At 36.2% G+C, this 20,271-nt stretch overlaps 1 long non-coding RNA gene across 2 annotated transcripts; it reads right to left on the reverse strand.

Moving 5' to 3' along the window:
* Positions 1-6,642: 6,642 nt before the first annotated feature.
* On the reverse strand, positions 6,643-9,912 carry LOC141608389 (uncharacterized). 2 transcript variants are annotated; one of them, XR_012526998.1, is made up of 4 exons: positions 9,649-9,912; positions 7,599-7,674; positions 7,084-7,182; positions 6,643-6,953 (listed from the first exon to the last, which is right to left on the reverse strand). It is a non-coding gene; the product is annotated as an uncharacterized LOC141608389 (long non-coding RNA). The 2 variants fall into 2 exon arrangements; XR_012526995.1 differs by lacking the exon at positions 7,084-7,182.
* Between the last annotated feature and the right edge of the window lie 10,359 nt (positions 9,913-20,271).

Raw genomic sequence — 20,271 nt, forward strand, 5'->3', positions numbered from 1 at the left:
ACTCGATCGAGTAGGTGGGCCACTCGATCGAGTAACGGGTTTTCAGCGAGGGTTTATAATCGTGTTTTGTTAAATCCGCAAATCATTTTCGCCTCATTTCTTCAGATCCTTAGGTCGCCTCCTTCCCTTCCCTTCACCATATAACCTCCATGGAAGCCTTTGAAGGTTCTTGTGCCTTAGGAGAGCATAGCTTGGGTCGGGTAGCGGTCTTTTGCCAGGTTTCCTCTCGTAGGTATGTCGTCATTATCATTCGTATCCTCGTCTTTGCAGTTAGGGTTTGCTTGGTAGTGATAGGTGGTTGTGTTTTATATATAGGTGTTGCTTGGTTGCTGGATATTGCGTGTGTGGACATGGAATGGTTGCAGTTGCTTAAAGGTAGGTTCGCCTACTCAGTCTCTGTGGATGGTCTAGTGTGTCGGTTGTTGTGTCGTGGTTGTTGTGTTGTAGTTGTTTTTGTGTGGCAGCATATATGCGGTAGTCGGTTGGTGTATGCAGTTTGTTGGTTGTTGTTGTATTGCAGTTGTCTGTGATTGTTTGTCTCTGGTTCTCGAGGTGCGTCCTCGGCTGAGTGGAGTCACTTGCGGGAGTGGCTTCACGCCCTAGTTTCGCCCTCCGTTGAACCCGCCACGGGAGGGGATGTGCACATTAATGGGACAGGGTTATCGCTCGGTATGATGAGCGGGGATTTGGTGGGTACGGCTGCGGTCCCCCACTGGCCGGGCTGGTCCAGTGGACAGTCGGTGACGGAGATTGATTGGGGTGGGTGTGATTGTATGTGACTAGTTGTGTTTGTAACGTGTTGATAATTGTTGTTGATTCAGGTTGAGTCTTGCCTCGGTTACTGACCTTGTGTGGTTGTCTTATTTGTTTATGTGTCTGTCGTGATCCCTTATGGTGAGCAGTTAGTCTTAGCAGGTGTTGAGGTTGTTGATAGCTGGAGTCCTGGCGGGGATGAGTCCTCACGAGTTTTGATAGAGATAGCGTGTAGCTGACGAGTTGTAACTTTATTTCGTTAAGTTGGTTGTAATGCTTGTAAAATAACTATAATTGTTCTTTTATCGACTTTTGATGATTACTTACCTCGGGCAACCGAGATGGTAACGCCCTTATATGCTAAGGAAGGCCTAGTTAAGGCTCCTCAGAATATGGGGGTGTTACAAAGTGGTATCAGAGCGACGATTTTGGACCCTGTAACTAATGAACCTAATGAACGTAGCGAGTCTAATAAAATGAACCTGGTGTATGTGTAATGGGGGCCCCAGCTGATGCTAGGTTTTGGGTGAGTAGGCGCCCTCATTTCAAAATCTTTGCCCCATTGTACTTAAGCCAGTCACTGGGTATGGAAATGTGGAGTCCGTGAGTATGTGCTTAACGTGAATGTGAATTGCGTTGGAACTATCCGTGGTTGAGTCTTTGTTAAAGTTGGTATAGGCATGATAGTTGCGTTTGGATTGTGTATGGTGAAGTTTTGGTAGAATTAGTGAGCTTATGCGATGAATATGAAAAACGTAAAAGGCTTTATTTAATAGAAATGCGTGAAAAGTGTGAAAGTGTATGTTGTAATATGAAAGTGATCATGTTGGTGTTTGCTTAAGGTTGTTAGAAATGGTGATCCCATATAAGTTTATAAGTCCTACCATAGCTATAATGATGACAGTTAAAGAAATGTTGAGTTATGATGTGAGAAATAGCCAATAGTGATGCATTTGTGCAATGTTTAATGGCTGAAAGTTTCCGTTTACGTGGTGATTAATTTGTGTAGAATGGCCTGTTTATGTTGAACTGGAACATGATAGTAATACACTTGGATGACATGTGGGGATTTATCGTTAATTATATGTTTTCATTAACGTGAGAATAAGCTGATAGCCATGCGGTAAGACGAGTTTAGATATGATACAATGACATAATTGTGTACATGAATGACTCAGTAGCAGGTAAACCATGTAATGTGCAGTTGTTGTAGCGTAATACGATATGAACCTTGTCTGATGAGACGGTGTGATATGTTTGAATAAAAATGGTGATATAGAAGTGAGTACGATAACCAGTGATGAATTCCGAACTTAGTTTGGAATCGACACGCGAAATTGTTTTTGCAGGAATCTTCAATTAATTTCGTATTTCTGACCGAGTACTCAACCTTACTTGACCGAGTGCGAGTGCTTACTAGACCGAGTAGACCACACTCGAACTAGTTAGGAAGCTATGACGTCGGAATGTAGAAATTTTCTGCAGATACTCGACGAAATAGCACCTACTCGATCGAGTAGAGGGCACTCGATCGAGTACCCTAGGCACTCGATCGAGTAGGCTATAGTACAGAGGCTCTTACGGGTTTCATAAAACCCTTGTTTTTCCTCATTCTTCTCATTCTTTCTTCTTTATTCGAACCCTAATCTCCTATATCCGTCAAAAACTCTCATAATCTTGTGGTGGTGGTGATTAATTTGGGTTGTTTTTCCTTGTTTAATTGCATCCTTTTTCTTTCCATCTAATCAAGGTATAAATTTCTTCCCTATTTACATGTTTTATCACTTTGAACCTATTAGAATGATAGAATAGTCCGAAAATTTCGATTCATATGGACAAAAATTGTTTGTAATTGTTGTAATGTGATTCATATGCTTCCCTTTCATGATTATTGATGTTAATTGTGCTAAAAATAGAGTAGAAATTGCAAAATTGGGGGCGAACTTTCTAGTGTTTGCAAAATCAAAATTGATTTTTGGTGGTTTTCTACATGTTGGATGATGAAATTGAGTACTATATGTTACATATGTTATGTTAGAAGATGGATTTTTGTAATTTTCACCTTAAAACTTGCCTTAAAACTCCGTCTTAAAAGTGCCCCAAATTGAAATTCGTTTTCTATGACTAAGGTTTTGTGTTGGATATGAATGTATATGCAAGATTTAAACTTTTAATATGGTAATGGTGATGTTAATTGTCGATGAATGTGTCCAAATCGTTACAGCTGTAGAGACCGTCTAACTAGTCTAATTGAGTTGTTTGCTTCTAATGTTGAAGGTTGATGATGACATGTTTTAAGTTGCCTTTCTATGAACATATATGAATATTTTACATGTTATCAAGTATTTATATGGGGTAACATTTGAGCCATGCCATGATAGCCGAATTGGTCGAGTAGATTATGTTTATCATGTTAAACCTTTCACAGTCATGAGGTAGTCTGAATGCTATAAACTGAATTTATAGATCAAATTGGGAATTTGTTGGTGAAAGTGTGTACCTAGATGATTATTCAATGCTCAATTTGTACAAATTATGTGTTTTAAGTGCCTATGCAAGTTTGTTTAAACCGTATGCTGAAACAGATGCCGAGACTAAACATAGGGACCCGTCAGAGTAAGAGGGGGAGGGCTTCACAGCCCGAAGTTGGGGAAGGTAGTGGACCCGTGGTACCCGCTGTACCAGAATACCCTTCGGTGGTGTTTGTGGACTTTAAACAGAGAGAGAGATTTGTGGCGTTGCAAAAACGCAAAATGAGACCCACCCGTTGTGTGGATACCACACTTCTTGATGACTTGGGAATTGAGACGGATCTCCGTCACATCTTTGAGACTTTGGGATTTATGGGGTTGTATCGGTTGAGGAAGCATTCCTACCCTTTTCTGACTTTGGAGTTTATGAGCTCGTTTAATTACGAGCCAGCTGCACAAACTGTTGAGTTCCGTCTTATGAACACGAGTTTCGTGTTGACTATAGACCTTTTTGCTTCTCACCTTGGGTTGGCCAAGCCTCCCAAGGATTCCATCAGTGAGATTCCATCTGAGTGCGGTGTTTGCCGCCTTATGCCTTGTCTTTCCGGAAAGTCAGCTCCCACCTCCAGCAACATGTTGATTAATGATGTTCAACATGTTACTTTGAGGATCTTTCTTCGTTCTATTTCGAACCTTCTTTATGAGAGGCCGGATATGAGTAAGCTGAACAATCATGAACTGTTGCTTTTAATGTCTTATCTGAACCCGGAGCGGACCGAGAGGGTGGTCTTCAATGCTCCTGTTGATCGGAGCCATTTGGTGTTCACAATTAAGCATATGTGGTCGTTGGTCAATGGTCGATACAAAACACAATTTATACTTCACAAACAACTCTACAATTAGTAAAGAGGCAAGTAAAGGTCGGATCCCAAGGGACGGGTATTGAAATGAAGATTCTATTGTAACTAGTGGTGTCTAGGGGTGTCACAAATTGGGTTGATGTAGAAGGTTACTAAACTAAGATAGCAATGAAAATAAACTAACAAGGTAAATGAAATAAGGGTGTAAACAATTGATTAAAAGCACTAGGGTGTCATGGGTTCATAGGGGAATCATGGGATATGATCATACAAACATGTTCTCAAATTATAAGCAAGCAATTATTGTTGTGATGGATTGAGTTGGGTTATATCTTACAATCCTAGGAAAGTTTGGGTCCCGGAGCCGAATCTCTTGGATTGTACAACACCTACAAGTCGACTTAATCTTCCCTACTTAACACATGCATGGTCTAACAAGACTCGAGTTGGGTTATGTCTTACAAGTCAAGTTGAAAGGATAGAAGATGATAGTAAATGCAAGGATTCATAGGCTTAGCATTTCATCAAATATAACATGTGCATGTATTAAGATCAAAACAAGCAAGCAAATAAGATATGAAAGCATATTAATTTAAGCATGAATCATTCCCCATGTTGGTTTCCCTAATCACCCATTAAACCCTAGCTAAGAGACTACTCACTCATTATCATATTGATCATGCTAGAAAGGTTGTCAATCATACTAACATAATGAAACATGATGAATAAATGAAAGTAATTAGCAATAATTAAAAAGGGATTAAGAGATTATACCTACTAATGATTCCAATAATAAAGCAAGAATAATAGAAGTACTTGAATCCTAGATTGAGAGGTTGTCAATCTCCCAATAATAACCCAAATAATCTTCAATTACCCAAAATAAAGTAAGAACAAGAGAGAGATTAAAGAACTAAAACTTGGATTAAAACTTGATTAATATTTGATTACAATATTGAAGAGAGATTTGATTGATATTAACTACACTAATTATTGATAAGAAGAACATGCTCCTCTAATTAGACTAATGGGGTATTTATAGTGAAAATTAGGGAGGATGCATTAGGGTTAACTAAGGGCTAAACTAGTAATTACACTTTTTAAGTTGAGCAAGGAGCCTCCAGGATTATCCGAGAGAAGGGCTTCTCTTATCGATGCTTGAGGAATGAAAACGTCTTTGTCTTTGTGATCCGTGCGGATGGGAGTCGGGGCGGCCGGATCTGGGCGAGGAATCCGAGCGGATTCTTGGGCAAGACGCTCGGATCGGCGACGGGGAATCCGAGCGGATTCCCTTGCGGGACGCCGATTAGGCGAGGACGGACGGATTCTCTACAATCCGTTCGGATTGTAGTTCAAAGACTTTCCTTCTTCTTTTTTTCCCTTTTCTTCATGAATTCCTTGGGGATTTCCTTGGGGACTCAAGGATCCTTTTCTCAACAATGCTCTTCTACTATGCTATGTACAAAGGCCTTCTAGTCTTGTCTCTCCTTGATGCTTGGTCATTGAATATGATCAATTTAGCCTTGTTTTGCCATGAAAATGCAAGATTCTTACTCCTTTCCTACCAAGGGATCAAAATCTCAAAGAATATGCAAAACAAAGAACTAAAGATAAGAAATGACCCAAATAGGCACTAAAAAGCATGGAAACAATGGTAATTTGGGGGCTAAATATGCGCCAATTATGGTCGCATCACCTGTCATGGTGTGTGATAGCCTTGCCTTGATGGCTACTTCTACCACCCGGTACCTGAGTTGTGGTCCTATCGCCACTCGGCTAGCTGAAAAGCTAGCCTCCTTTGAGGTTTCTTCTGAGTACGTGCCTCTATCTACACCGGTGCCTACCATGGACAGAGACTACTACCTCGACCTGAAATGGTTGAGAACTTTAGCTGACGGTAGCCTAGCTTGGAGAGTGTGGGGTATGAGCTGGATGAGGATCCCGGCTCCTGAGCACCTCCCACCGACAGAGCCGTTAGACCCGGTGGTGGTAGCTGTTGACTCTGTTGGGAAATGTGTCCTCAACAATAGTGCGATCACATGATTTAAATATCATTATTTAAATCTCATTACAAGAATACGGAAGGGATGATACATTACATATATAGTCAGCTGGTCCACACATATCAGTAATGATTGGCCACTACTACAATATTAATGAAAGAGAACGGTTATACACCGTTCTTAAAGCTATTTTGGACCGTCCTGTGGCCAAGCGTTCTCTTTTACATAAGAGCACGGTTGAAATAAAGTCAACCCGGTCTCTTTGTAACAACAATCAGAATGGTTGCGCTCCATAACCGTGCTCTTTGATATATCACAGAGAACGGTTATATATAAGAACTGGTCTCTTTGATAAGCAGGTCTCTTTGAAAAGTTGTCGATTGGCGCATTTGTTCTACCTTTTCAAAGAGAACAGTAGATACAACCGTTCTCTTTGTTCCGGTCATGTTTTTTTTTTTAATATTTGTTTTTATTGCAGTAACCCTACACGATTGAATCGTATAACTCATAAGAATTAAACCTGTTGCAATTCAAAAACTCGATCAAGTTTTACGCAACAAAAACCTTCGTATTTAATTTGAACCATTAGAACAAATCCTTGAAAAAAAAAATACAAAGTCCTATCATGTTAAGAGCCTATAAATATCAAAGATACGCTACCATGTGCAAAACATAAATAAAAATCCTTCAATCCTCATCACTTTATCGCATCTAAGTGCGTGCAAATAAATCGAACTTCAAAAACTGTAATCATAATCTTCATCCACCTTTGCTTTTAGCTTAAATTGGAATGTGAATGTAGCCCAAATATTCCGCACCTCGTCAATTTGTTGAACGGTATATGTCTTTGCGGCGTTAAGCATGAACTATACACACACAACACCCAAAATGTAGTTAATATCTTATAAATGATGTGTAAAGTAAAATAATTACCTAAGATGTAATTACGAAAAAACAAACAAGTGCAAATGATTGAAATAAAGAAAAAAAACATACATTTGGGAGAATATTAATATATCTTCCTCTGATGATCTCCAACATATATTAGCAAATATAATATCCGCATAATACGCTCCCAACAGGTTGTTGAGGACACTAAAATAGAAACTCAAAATGAGATATATATATATATTATATCTACTCCCTATAAGAAAAATAATTATTGAAATATACTATTATGATAATAATAAGTATTACAATACTGAAAAGACTAATACAGTATATATTTGGTTGGGGCATATAATATTTGGAAGGAGGCCCATTGGTCATCTGACAGAAAATGCAAGAAACACTGAAAAAATAGCTGGTGTAACTGCTGCCTTGCTGCTGCGGTTTTACAGCATTTGCCAAAACAGAAACAGAGTATTTCGTAGGAAGGTGCAGGGAAAAGATGGTTTTGTCTCGAAGCCAACAAGTATTGACAAAAAAAAAATAGATGGTGTAACTGCTGCCTTGCTGCTATATCTTTTCTTGAAAAAGAACAAGTATTGACAATAAAGAAGATATAATACCTGAATCATTTTCCAAGTAAGTGGTTTTGCCTCAAACCCGGCAAGTGGATCGATAGCGTTTCTTTTCTCGAGGGCCCTATATTTCATTTAAATAAAATAAGTCATCACTTCATACATAATTCAAATCACTAATATCAAATACATAATTCAAAATTTTCTCCTAATGAGTAATGCTTAAACGGGTTCTAGGTCAACAAACATAATAAGAATTATAACAAAGCTAAAACACCAATATGTAGATTATATTATATGGATTGTTAAGTATATGTAATAAGGAAGAGTCTTCTGCACATTTTGCAGGCAATAGGGAAGCAGCTGATAAGCTTCTTATTCAGACGTGTGTTAGGGGAGGTAGTAAATTGGTGTTGTATGTGCAAACATGGTCATGGGCAGGAGACTCGTAATCACCTGTTTTTCAGATGCTTATACTCTCAGGAAATCTGCAATGGGGTATTAAAATGGTCTGGCTTAAGGGGAATTCTCAGGACTAACAGTATATTATGTGTGTTAGCTAGGAACTCTTATAATCGGCATTGGCGAAGTAGCTGGGTGAGTGAGTTGCAGCATAGGAGCAATGATATATGCAATATGGGAGGAGAGAAACGCCAGAATATTTAGGGGGCTTGAGAATGAAAACCTCGTCTCGGATAATCCATGAGATTCAATGGATTGTTAGCATTAGAATGATTCATCAAAATCAATACAATTGATTTTATGTATTATAAAGTCTTCACAGGCATACAAGTGTTATAGATGTGTGAAAGCTTTGACAAATAACCGAACATTTATGTTATTTTAGGCCCTCAAGAAATACTCGTACTATATAATGTGTAACAATCTGCTGAACTAAAAGAATGATGTTATGTAACCAAAGCTTTATAATGAGAACCAAGTGGTGTTAGTCCAGTGGTAGCTGGGTTAAACCTTGAAGCTTGCAGAAATGTAGGAGTTGAGAGGTCCCAGGTTCGACTACCAGCTGGGGCGATGATCACTTGGCCACTGCAGCCCCCGAAGGGGGTGGCTTACATGGTCCATGTGGTGGTGCGGGAATGCATGGGCCCGGGGGGACTCAACCCCCTCGTCATCAAAAAAAAAAAAAAAAAAAAAGCTTTATAATGAGAGTCTCTCAAACTCAACTCTGAAAGCTCCATGTATGTGTAATTTCTACTCTACTGTATGTAGCAACACATTTTTCTATCCTCGATATTTTGTTTATTTTTGCAAAGAATGAGTCCTTAATTATTGCTCCTGAACTAAAGTTCTCATGAAAATACTATAACTGATCATCTCCATATCATCCATTACATCTGACAAATTCACTAAACCCCCATATAGCAACCACCATATCTTCAAAGCCCAAACCCCCTGAAACCGTCTAAAATTATACTCCGTACTCAGTATGACACACCAATCAATACTTTATTAGGAAATGAGAATTTACTAATTCATATAAATTTACTCACAAACACTAATGTATCTGCAAAAATTTAGTTAGAAAAGGACATTACATCTTATACTGCATGGATTTTAAAAGGGATTTTGGCGTATTACTATACATAATCACCTTCTTTATCGGCTTTCACATTCATCATCAACAAACAAATTATGAATATGTCTTGTACAACCGTACAAATAGTAAACCCTAACATCACTAACTAGTCATCTACTGTTTCATTCTTATTCTTAGGAAATTATGACATTATTCTACCATACATTAAATTATTTATACATGGGGTTCCATGTTTAAGCCATGGATAATTGGATATTGTCTTAAAGCTAAAGAATTAACGGGATATTGTCTTAAAGCTAGTACTCGAAACTATTTATACAATTCAATGGTAGAAATTCCAATATATAATCGTTGTGAAAAATTTGATAGTACTCGAAAGTTACGCATATAAAGTGAAGTGAAAATTTGGCTTTTTATTGAACACAAATTCAAGTGATCTATCTCATAACTATATACCAAGAACAATTGATTCCGAATCTCTTTATTTTACATACAAGTATGTATGAGTATAATAAAAAGTGAAGTGAAATATGGTCTTACCAACAGAACGATCGGCAACGATGAAAGGCGTGCACAACGAGGTAGTGGCCAGAGTAGGAGCGACCAGCGACAACCAAGGGTAACGGGTAACTAGGGACAGCAAAGGACGAGACGAGTGTAGGGAAACCAATTCGTGCTAAGGCGAAAGCGATGATGATTGCAGCATTTGGGAGAAATAGAAGTGCAAACGGCAAGTTGAGTAATATTATTAGGGATTTAGGGATTTAGAACTTAGAAGAGAACGATCGGTTATTGTGACCGTGCTGTTTGTTTTTTTTAAAGAGAAGGGTTCCAGTAATTAACCGGTCTCTTTGTTAATTTAAGACGGTTGGTCAACATTAACCGTTCTCTTTGTTAATGTACGAGCACGGTTCGAACAAATAACCGTTCTCTTTTTGAATTCTATATGCGCGCCAAACTAAAAGTAATAAAGAGACCGGTTTCGCTATCAACCGTTCTTTAAGGGGCGTTCTCGAAGCCTTAAATTGTAGTAGTGGGCTGGCTAGAGTTTGACATTACTGTCGTACGACGGTGGTGATCAGTTGATCCCTTGAGGTCACACCTAAAGGACAATTCCCTTAATTGAAAAGGTTAATTAGTTGTATGTCGATACAGATTAATTAATTCCTTAAAATTGAACAAATTATTATAAGAGAGAGAAAAATGACATCTTATTCTAATGTGATTAAATGAGATTTTATTTAGTAATTTAAGAAGTTATATTACTAAAATTAATCGGTGTTTGCGAAACACGCGAGATGAGAATGATAAGTTAGTTATAATTACAAGATATTGTGAATTATACTAACTAGTAATTAAATGACCATTTTATGAGAAAGTAATTTTAAATTACTAGTCAATTTGTTAAATATGATTTATTTAATTTGTAAATGATATTTAATTTGTTAAATATGCGTTTTAAATTGAAACATGACATAAGACATGTCACATGTCACATGACATACAATTGTACAATTGACAAAAATAAAATGGACTCCATATTACACTAGATAAACCGAAATTAGGTGGGAGTTTTAGTGGTTTTTGGTCTTATTCATTTGTCTTATTCATTTGTCCATGACACTTGATAGTGACTTGACAATGACAAAGCCTTACACCATTTGTCTTGTGAAGACAAAAAGGAAAAGAAAAATGGTCTATTATGTGCATATGCCAACCGGTTTTGGTGAGCACAATATAGAGAGTTTTTCTCAAAAATTCATCATTCTCTCATGTTCTAAGAAAACATAAACTTCTCTCTCTTGTTCTTCATAAAATTCATTTTTGTGAATCAAATTTGTATAAATCAAACACTAATAATACTAGTAGTAGTATATGAGTATTAGTAATCAATTTTAAGGTAAACCACAATATAAATATCTAGTACATATTAGTTTGTGGGTTTAAGGGATAGTCTTGGGTGCTACTAATTGGAGGGCTTCCATTTTGAAGTCATGAATGTTCATCCATTAATGGAAAGCTCAAGAACTAACAAGAAGGAGATCTTGTTGGTGCCCAAATAGCCGAAATTTTGATGGTGAGAAATAGATTTTTCCATCTCTTTTATTAAAGTTTGCATGCATAAGATAAGTAATTTATTTTATGACAAAATAAATTTGAAACATATAAGAATATGTTAAGTTATGAGATATAGATTTCTAACAAGCGGTATGAAGAGCACAAGGTTGTTTGCATGCAAATCGGTTATTGTTTTTCCGAGTTATACGATTAACATATAAAACTTATAAATTTGTGTTATTATGATATATCACAAAATTAACTTATGCATGTTAAAGTTTCTGGTCCTAGAATATTTTTAGGATATTTTGGTTAATTTATGGATTTTTATTGTTCATTTTATATAATATTGGCATTAAAATGTGATTTTTATGATAAAAATGTCATTTTTGGACGAAAATTAGCTAAACTTCGAATTTTCCAGTGGTTTTTGGATATGTTTTCACATATATTATTTTTAGATGATCTGGAAATTTTCAAAATTTTTGGAGTTTTATGCTCAAAATATGGATTTTTCATGATAAAAATCGAATTTAAATGAAAATGGGTTAATATGAGATAAATTTCGAATCTGGTCATATAAATTTAGTATGTTGTCACATGCAATTTTACAAGATGTGTGTAAAATAATAGGCAATAATGAAGTCTTCATGCATGATTTATGGATTTTTGATGAAAAATAGCATAAATAGTGACTTAATTAGTGAAAAATTGCTAAAACATACTTCATGACTAAGGAAAAACGTCACATGTTGCATTTTATTATCTTTTTAAGATCTAAAATTGAAAAGTTGATAAATATAATTTTTCTCATGTTTTTATGATTATAATTGATAAATCCGATAAACCGCAACATTGTTTTTCCCTATAACTTTCGAAATTTTTAACCTAAGTTTTTGAACATTATGAGTGTCATGGTATTTTTCCATAATGTTAATAAGTTTAAATTTCAAATTTTGAATTTATTTGAAATTTTTGTGATTTATTTGAAGTTTATAGCATTTTATTGTATTTTTGGGTCCATTAATGAACAATTTTAAGAAATATGAGTTAATTATAGTCAAATAGTTAGTGAAGACTACTTTTGAGTCCTAAGAGGTTAGGGTAATTAACTTGTGCATAAATATGAATTTATGTAATTTTTGTGATTATAAAACGTTGAATCACGCAAATCCGTAAAAACCGTGTAATATACGATATTGGCTCCTTAAAGGCGATTTAGCATAAAATTGGGCATGTTCATACATATTATAATGGTGCATTTTATTTATGATTGTCATAATTTTATTTTATGTAATTTTGAATTATGTAATTTTTACTTAGTATGGCCTTAGTTTTTAATTGGTATTACCCAAAATGTATGGGAATATCGATTCGGTTGTAATTTATTGTGATCTCGTATCACCGTTTTGTAATTTAATAGATTTATTTTATTTTAATGTATAATAGGAAATTATGTAATTTGTTTTGTAATTTATTTATTCCGGAGTTCCTTGAAGACGGTGTCATTCAAGATGGCGATACATAAAGACGGTGTTACCTCGAGATGCGTGCCACAACCGAAGTTCAATGGACCAATGGAGTTGGTTTCCGAATATGTAATAGTTAATTAGATTTTCTATTTTAGGAAGGCCATACTAGGATTTAATTTATGCTTTGCATTTTATTTATATGTTGCATATGCATCGCTAAATCGCCATAACTAAAACATGCATTATCTTTTTTATCGAGTTTATCGACCGTGTCAATTACAATTATCGTAGTTCACCGCTTTAGTTCACTTAAAACGTGATAGATAATAAATTGACATGACCTCTCGCTAAAATAATCAATTGAGACAAAGCCTTACCAAAAAGTAGAAACCATGAAAACCTATTTCGTGAGGTAGTGCACTCGGCCACACCGGGGTACAAACCTTGTTACGTAGGGGAAGTGGGTGATAAATGTCTATCCACCGAATTCATATTGATAAGGGTTTCATCGGCCACACCGTGCCCAAGTTAATGTGGGTTTGGATCATGGACACATTTATTCAAAATTTGGATTGAACTCAACAAACGTTTTTCGATAAGGGTTTTATCGGCCACACCGTGCCCTTGTTGGATGTGTTTTGGGCTAAAGATAAATGTTAATGTAATTTTATCGACCAAGAGTTCTAAAAGTAGAATCGATTAAAGAGTTAATCCACCGAGTTATATTGATAAGGGTTTCATCGGCCACACCGTGCCCAAGTTAATATGAATTTGGATCTTGGAATCATTTATCATAGTTGGGTAGAGGTCACTATGAAAATGCTTTACTTGTTATTTACAAGTATTATTATAACGATAAATGTTTTGTTTTGTTTTCATTATTCCGTTATCATATTGTTCTATTTCTTTACCACAATTCATATACGATATCATTTCGATTTTTCAAAATCTCCATTAAAACATCGTAACTAAAGACAAATATGAATTTGCTTCTAAAACCTCAAATGAACCATTGCTAAGGATCTCTTTTAAAGAGTATAGATAAAAGTTATTCATTATCAAACAGGTTTTTGATTCTTGACTAACACATCTACTTACAATGAATTGTTTCTAATTTTGGTAACTAGATTTGTTGGAAATCAAAATTGACCAAAATAACGCAACCACTTCAATGAAAGTTTTAAGACTAAAACGAACAAATGAAGAGTAATCTTCATGAATTCAATTTTGCTTCTCAAAGCAAAGACTCATTGAAATGAGTGGGAGCATTCTCTTAAACCGTTAAGATGGGATGAGGTTCAAAGAAGTAAAAATAGAATGGAATTGATACAAGGTAATGTTAAAAGTAAAGTTGTTGAAAATGACGATACTAAACCTATCAATCCCGACCGATAAAGTTTCCATTGTCTTAAATGTTGGACACAAGAAAGGAAACTACCCCAAATTATTAAAGAATCAACAAATTAGTTGTGGGACATCTAATAGGATCTTCTTCTTTAAATGTTTATATGATTGACATAAATCTTGCTAAAACTACTTCGTCAATATTAGAAACCAGTGGAGGTTTTCATCATTATGTTTGATACATAGAATGATTGGAATATGACGACTATCAACAATGAAGTCGAGAGATAGAGTCATTGTGTACTAAATCTAGTTTTCGGGTTTGGAGTTGTACTTAATTGTGACTATTAAGTACATAAACTCTAAATAAGAATACAAACTTGTTAAAGATACAAAAGAGGTTTCACTTTTGTCACCCTATACACCACGATTTGATGTATGGCTAGCCCATTATCAAGGTGATTATATTCTAAACCAAACTAGAATGATATATCATGAAGATGATGCAAGACTCAAATTGGTAACCCAAGATTAAACCTTAAATTCTGGAATGATTAACGCAAAGAGTTATCGAGTACTCTTGAAACCATTAGATCTTATGGTTTATGCGTATCTTGTATTCAAAGCAAGATATCTCGTGCTTTTTTGGTTGAAAAGGAAATCGAGGTTGTAAATCATTGATTCAAAAGAGGTTGATCATTTTCTTTTACCAAAGATTTAGGTTGACACTAATGTGTTCACTTAATAAGGTAAATAGAGAAATCTTTGAAGAAGTTCAAAAGTTCAAAGAAGCACGATTTAGTCGTGATGGGATTATCAAAGTGAAGACTTTGATATAAGCCAAAGGAAATGTAATATAGTATCACAAGTTAATCTCTCTTAGCACGCATTATGGAATAATGTGTGATTGGATAAAGAAATCAAATGCTATTCGATATGGTTTGAACTTCAATCAAGTCACTTTGAGTTACTTGATCCTTTTGGGGATTTTTATCAGTTTGTCTAAATTATTTTTCCACTAAAACTAAAACGAATCATAAGAGATATGATATGGTAAGGTACCATGTTTGTAAGTTTTCACAAGAAACAAATGCTCATTCTTCCCTTTCAATTATCACGAGTACGACGGGTTTGCGGCTCGTGAAGCTGTCTTTCTAAAATACAAGTTTATTTCTAGAAGACAAAGTGGGAGAAATTATTCAAGAGCCACAAAGAATGTTATGTCGCAAGAAACTGGTCTTTCTTGGCTACATGAGACGTTTTATGTACAATGTTTCTTCAAAACCTAGGAGGTTAAAGTCATCATTTGTTAAAAATGATGAATTGATTCTACTTTTAAGAAAGTAAAGAGCTTACAACTTACAAACAACTTAGAAAAAAACTTGTTTGATTCAAGTTGATTACTTCTGGAAAGTAATAAACATATGACTTACATGAGAGTGTCTAAGTCACAACTCAATACAAGGCTTAGAACCATGAAAATCCGAAATAAAAAGGCTTGATTAGTGACAAAGGGTTTTTGCACTAATAAAGAAAGATTTCAAAGCTTGATTGGTTGCAAAGGGTTTTGCACTAGTTGAAATGCTTAAGTCTATTTGGATCTTCTTAGGGATTGTGTTCCATTATTATGAAATACATAGCGAGTGAATCTAAAACCCACTTCTTCAATTAGAAGGAATGTATTCAATACATGTTTTGAGTTTTGTAGATTCTTGCAATCCTAAGATAATGTGCAACTTAAGAGATGATCTTAAGTAGGACATCAATGAGTCAGAATCAATGTTTTGATCATGTTATAAAACTTTTCTCGATAAGTCGAGAAGTTGTGTTTATACATGGAGTTTAGTGGGAGTTACGAAAATGTTAATTAGTCTTATATGTGAATGACATATTGATCATTGGGAATGATTTAAGACTTTTGGAGTATTATAAAACATCTTTAATATCCAGATTTATGAAGATAAATCCACATGATATTAGCGTCAATAAGAAGTCTTATGTTGATAAGATTCATGACTAGTTCAATTAAATTGAACATATTTGATTGATTCCATTTGCTTCCGCTGCCGGATCAATTAAATAAGTAATGATGTATAACACTTCATATGCTTTGAGTATGATGAATTGTTTTAAAATCGAATTTAAGTAATCTTTACCATGTAAGCCATAAAGATTACCCTTAAGAGCTTGCAGAAGCATTAAGGAAGTAAAGAAAAGTGTTTATGATGCAATTTTTGTGTAAGGGTGTTACACAAATGACAATTGACAATTGAGATTGCGCATGGTTTCCGACAAAACCATAATCAAAACACATCAGGATGGTTAAGATACCATTGTGGTTATGTTATTTAAGAAATAGATTTTCTAGAATCGTTCTAGGCAATAAAGAACAATGAGAAATATTTACAACGGAAATTGAGTACACTTGCAAACATGAGATGTGCAAGAAGAATGAGTCCTGCACACCTGTGAAAACAGTGGGAGCTATTCTAAGGCTAGAGGACCTATGTCTTGATTGGATCTCGACACATACTCAGAAAGTTTTGTGATGCAAATGTATACATTACAAAGGAAAACGAGTATGTAGTAAGGTTGAGTAAGGTACAAGAAGTTGATAAAACCTACTAACCAAAGCCTTCTCATAGGCTAAACATGATGAGTCATGTCATTTTAATTGAATTGAAATGAACAACTACATACAAGATCAAATTAGATTATAGAACATAAAATAGTAATCGGGCATTGACTATTCATATGTGATAATCGCATTTGTCGTTCGAGTTTTACTTTAAAACTCTTTTATTATACTTTGTTACATCCAAACGGGTTGTAAAGACAATTGAACCCCGTTAAAGTGAACACGGATTAGCATTGTATTCGCCCATAGTCACTTACATGAGGTGACGTCTCGAAGTGACTAGAGTGTGATGCGATTGATGGCAAGTTCAAGTGCCATAGAGTCATGTGAGATGACTAGTCGATCACATAGGCAGACTGTTAGGAACACTTTGTCGGGCAGTGACCGCTTATAGAGTTCTGGCAAATTTATATAGCTTGGTCGTGGCGAGAGCTACTATAGTATTCTAATGAGTCGATTCTTTTGACTAAAGACTATTCGCCTAAGGTGGCACAGTTTCAGATTAACTTTGATTTGTGTTACTACGACCTTCGTAAATGGGGTCAAATGGGCATATTTTGGGTTATGATGGCTGTGGCTAGTCGAAGGGAATAAGTGAAATAGGAATTGTCCACCCCCTTGTCAGGGTTAAAACAATATCTCAGGGCCACTCGAGGAGTAATGAACTGGAAATGCGTGGCCACGCTCGGAAGGTATCTATGATAGATAAATCCGGTCAATCAGTTATTCTCCAGATCGAGGAAACCACTCTCGATATGATCACTTGCAAGTACGACCCGAAAGACACCTTGCATTGAGTGTAAGATAGTAATAGGACAAGAGAATTGGTGAGGCACACTTGTCGAGGACAAGTGGGAGATTTTTGGGAAATGTGTCCTCAACAATAGTGCGATCACATGATTTAAATATCATGATTTAAATCTCATTACAAGAATACAGAAGGGATGATACATTACATATATAGTCAACTGGTCCACACATATCAGTAATGATTGGCTGGCTAGAGTTTGACATTACTGTCGTAAGACGGTGGTGATCAGTTGATCCCTTGAGGTCACACCTAAAGGACAATTCCCTTAATTGAAAAGGTTAATTAGTTGTATGCCGATACAGATTAATTAATTCCTTAAAATTGAACAAATTATTATAAGAGAGAGAAAAATGACATCTTATTCTAATGTGATTAAATGAGATTTTATTTAGTAATTTAAGAAGTTATATTACTAAAATTAATCGGTGTTTGCGAAACACGCGAGATGAGAATGATAAGTTAGTTATAATTACAAGATATTGTGAATTATACTAACTAGTAATTAAATGACCATTTTATGAGAAAGTAATTTTAAATTACTAGTCAATTTGTTAAATATGATTTATTTAATTTGTTAAATATGCATTTTAAATTAAAACATGACATAAGACATGTCACATGTCACATGACATGCAATTGTACAATTGACAAAAATAAAATGGACTCCATATTACACTAGATAAACCGAAATTAGGTGGGAGTTTTAGTGGTTTTTGGTCTTATTCATTTGTCTTATTCATTTGTCCATGACACTTGATAGTGACTTGTTGGTGCCCAAATAGCCGAAATTTTGATGGTGAGAAATAGATTTTTCCATCTCTTTTATTAAAGTTTGCATGCATCAGATTAGTAATTTATTTTATGACAAAATAAATTTGAAACATATAAGAATATGTAAAGTTATGAGATATAGATTTCTAACAGACTCCGATGAGGAGGAGGAGGATGATGACGTACCTCGACAGTTGCAGACATACCTCATTGATGACACGGTCCTTCAGGTGATGCCCGAGCCGAAGAAGGGGGAGAACGTGGCAGCGGTGGAGGAGAGACCCAGGTTGGGGAGAGGACCTCGTCGTGTGAGGGAGAGGACAGCTGAGACCAGACCACGGCCAGCAGCACCACCGCAGCAGCACCCTTTTCCTTGTTACCCCTACCTCGACACCCCAGAGACGCGTTCGAGCTACTTGGCAGAGAGAGTGTCATCCACTTTGACACTCCGGAACATGCATGAGATGGCGTATGCTCAGGGGATTAAGACAGAGGAACCACATCCAGTGTGGTGGAGGGGAGTTGGGGACTATAGTGGGGTTTTCCACTCTTACGGGGTGGACCAGACAGCTTGGGGGACACCTCAGTCCTTTGCTTTTGGTTGCTTGACCCCATGGTATGTGAGTCCTGGAGCTGGGGCAGGGGTTGATGCGGGTATTGGGTCTTCGGGAGCAGGCGCCTCGGGAGGAGATGGTGGTGGAGATGAGATGATGGATGAGCAGCAGCAGCAGTAGGAGTGATACTCCTTTTTCCTTCTTTTTTTTATGGTCGATGATGTTGGATGATGGTAGTCGTTCTTAGTTGGAGCTTTTATTTTGGTTTGTATGGATGGCCATAAGGCCGGATTTGCTTAGCTTGAACTTGTTTACAGGATTTTGGGGGTCGGGTTGTCATCCCGACTCGCGCGTATGTGACGTTTTATATATATATATATATATATATATGGTGTTATGACAGGAATTTCTAAGGTTTTGACCTGTGGTTACTCGACAGAGTGCCCCACACTCGGTCGAGTAGCTGCAGGTGTGACAGGAATGGGGTATTCTGATCTCAGGGCTACTCGATCGAGTAGCCAAGACACTCGATCGAGTAGCGGGCACTCGATCGAGTACCCTATATACTCGATCGAGTAGCACCGTTACAGGAACTTTTCGTAAAACTAAAATTGTTTAATGGTTATATAATTACATGTTTGGTGTTTAACATGGTTGTTGATGATTAGTAACATGTTTGAACCGTTAATTTCATATGTTGGAAGTCGTGTTTGGATTTTAGATGCGGATTCATAACAAATAGTGGAGTAGTAATTGTTTCTTATTGCATTCATTTTACATCCGTAATGTCTACTAATTATATTTCACCGGAGATGTGTCCTTCCATATACAAATACAAATGATATATACATGCATTCTTGACGGTGTCTAGTTATTCGAATATGGTTGCATACGTTTTTATGGTTTAATGGTTGTCTAATTAATGAGTAATGTCAATAATGAATGATATGGGTTAGATATATGTGTCAAGACGTAAGTAGTACATAACATGTGTAGTGATTTGGTGGTGAACTTTGGGGACGAAGTTCCTTTTAGAGGGGAAGAGTAATGTCGCAAAATAAAAAGGCCGATATTGCAATTATTTTGTTGTTTGTTTATAAGGTTTTCTATTACTTTGGTTACATTTCTTGTATGAAGTTGTAATTGTTTGCATTGGGTCGTTGAGTAATTCGTGTGTCGAAGTGAAAGTTGATAGTATATTTTAAAAGACGGTCATAAAGAGATAGTTATGATGTCATGTGTTGGAATAGAATCGCGTTGTTGAGTAACATGGTGGTATAGTCATGCTGCGTGTTGATATGAGACATGTTTCGTGTTGATGGTTGTTGCTAGTGAAAGGGTAATCTCGTAATGTGTTGGGTAATCGTTGGTTGTGCCGGTTCGTGTTGTGAGGTTGGTATTTAAAGTGGTAGCTTGTAGAGGTCGATCTATATGGAGCGTTAGACAGTTGATGATGATGACATGGGGGATGGTATTTCCGGGGAGTAGTGACCTATGTCGAAAGAGTACTGATGT

This window comes from Silene latifolia, chromosome 1 (assembly GCF_048544455.1).
Source record: "Silene latifolia isolate original U9 population chromosome 1, ASM4854445v1, whole genome shotgun sequence".
Taxonomy (NCBI): domain Eukaryota; kingdom Viridiplantae; phylum Streptophyta; class Magnoliopsida; order Caryophyllales; family Caryophyllaceae; genus Silene; species Silene latifolia.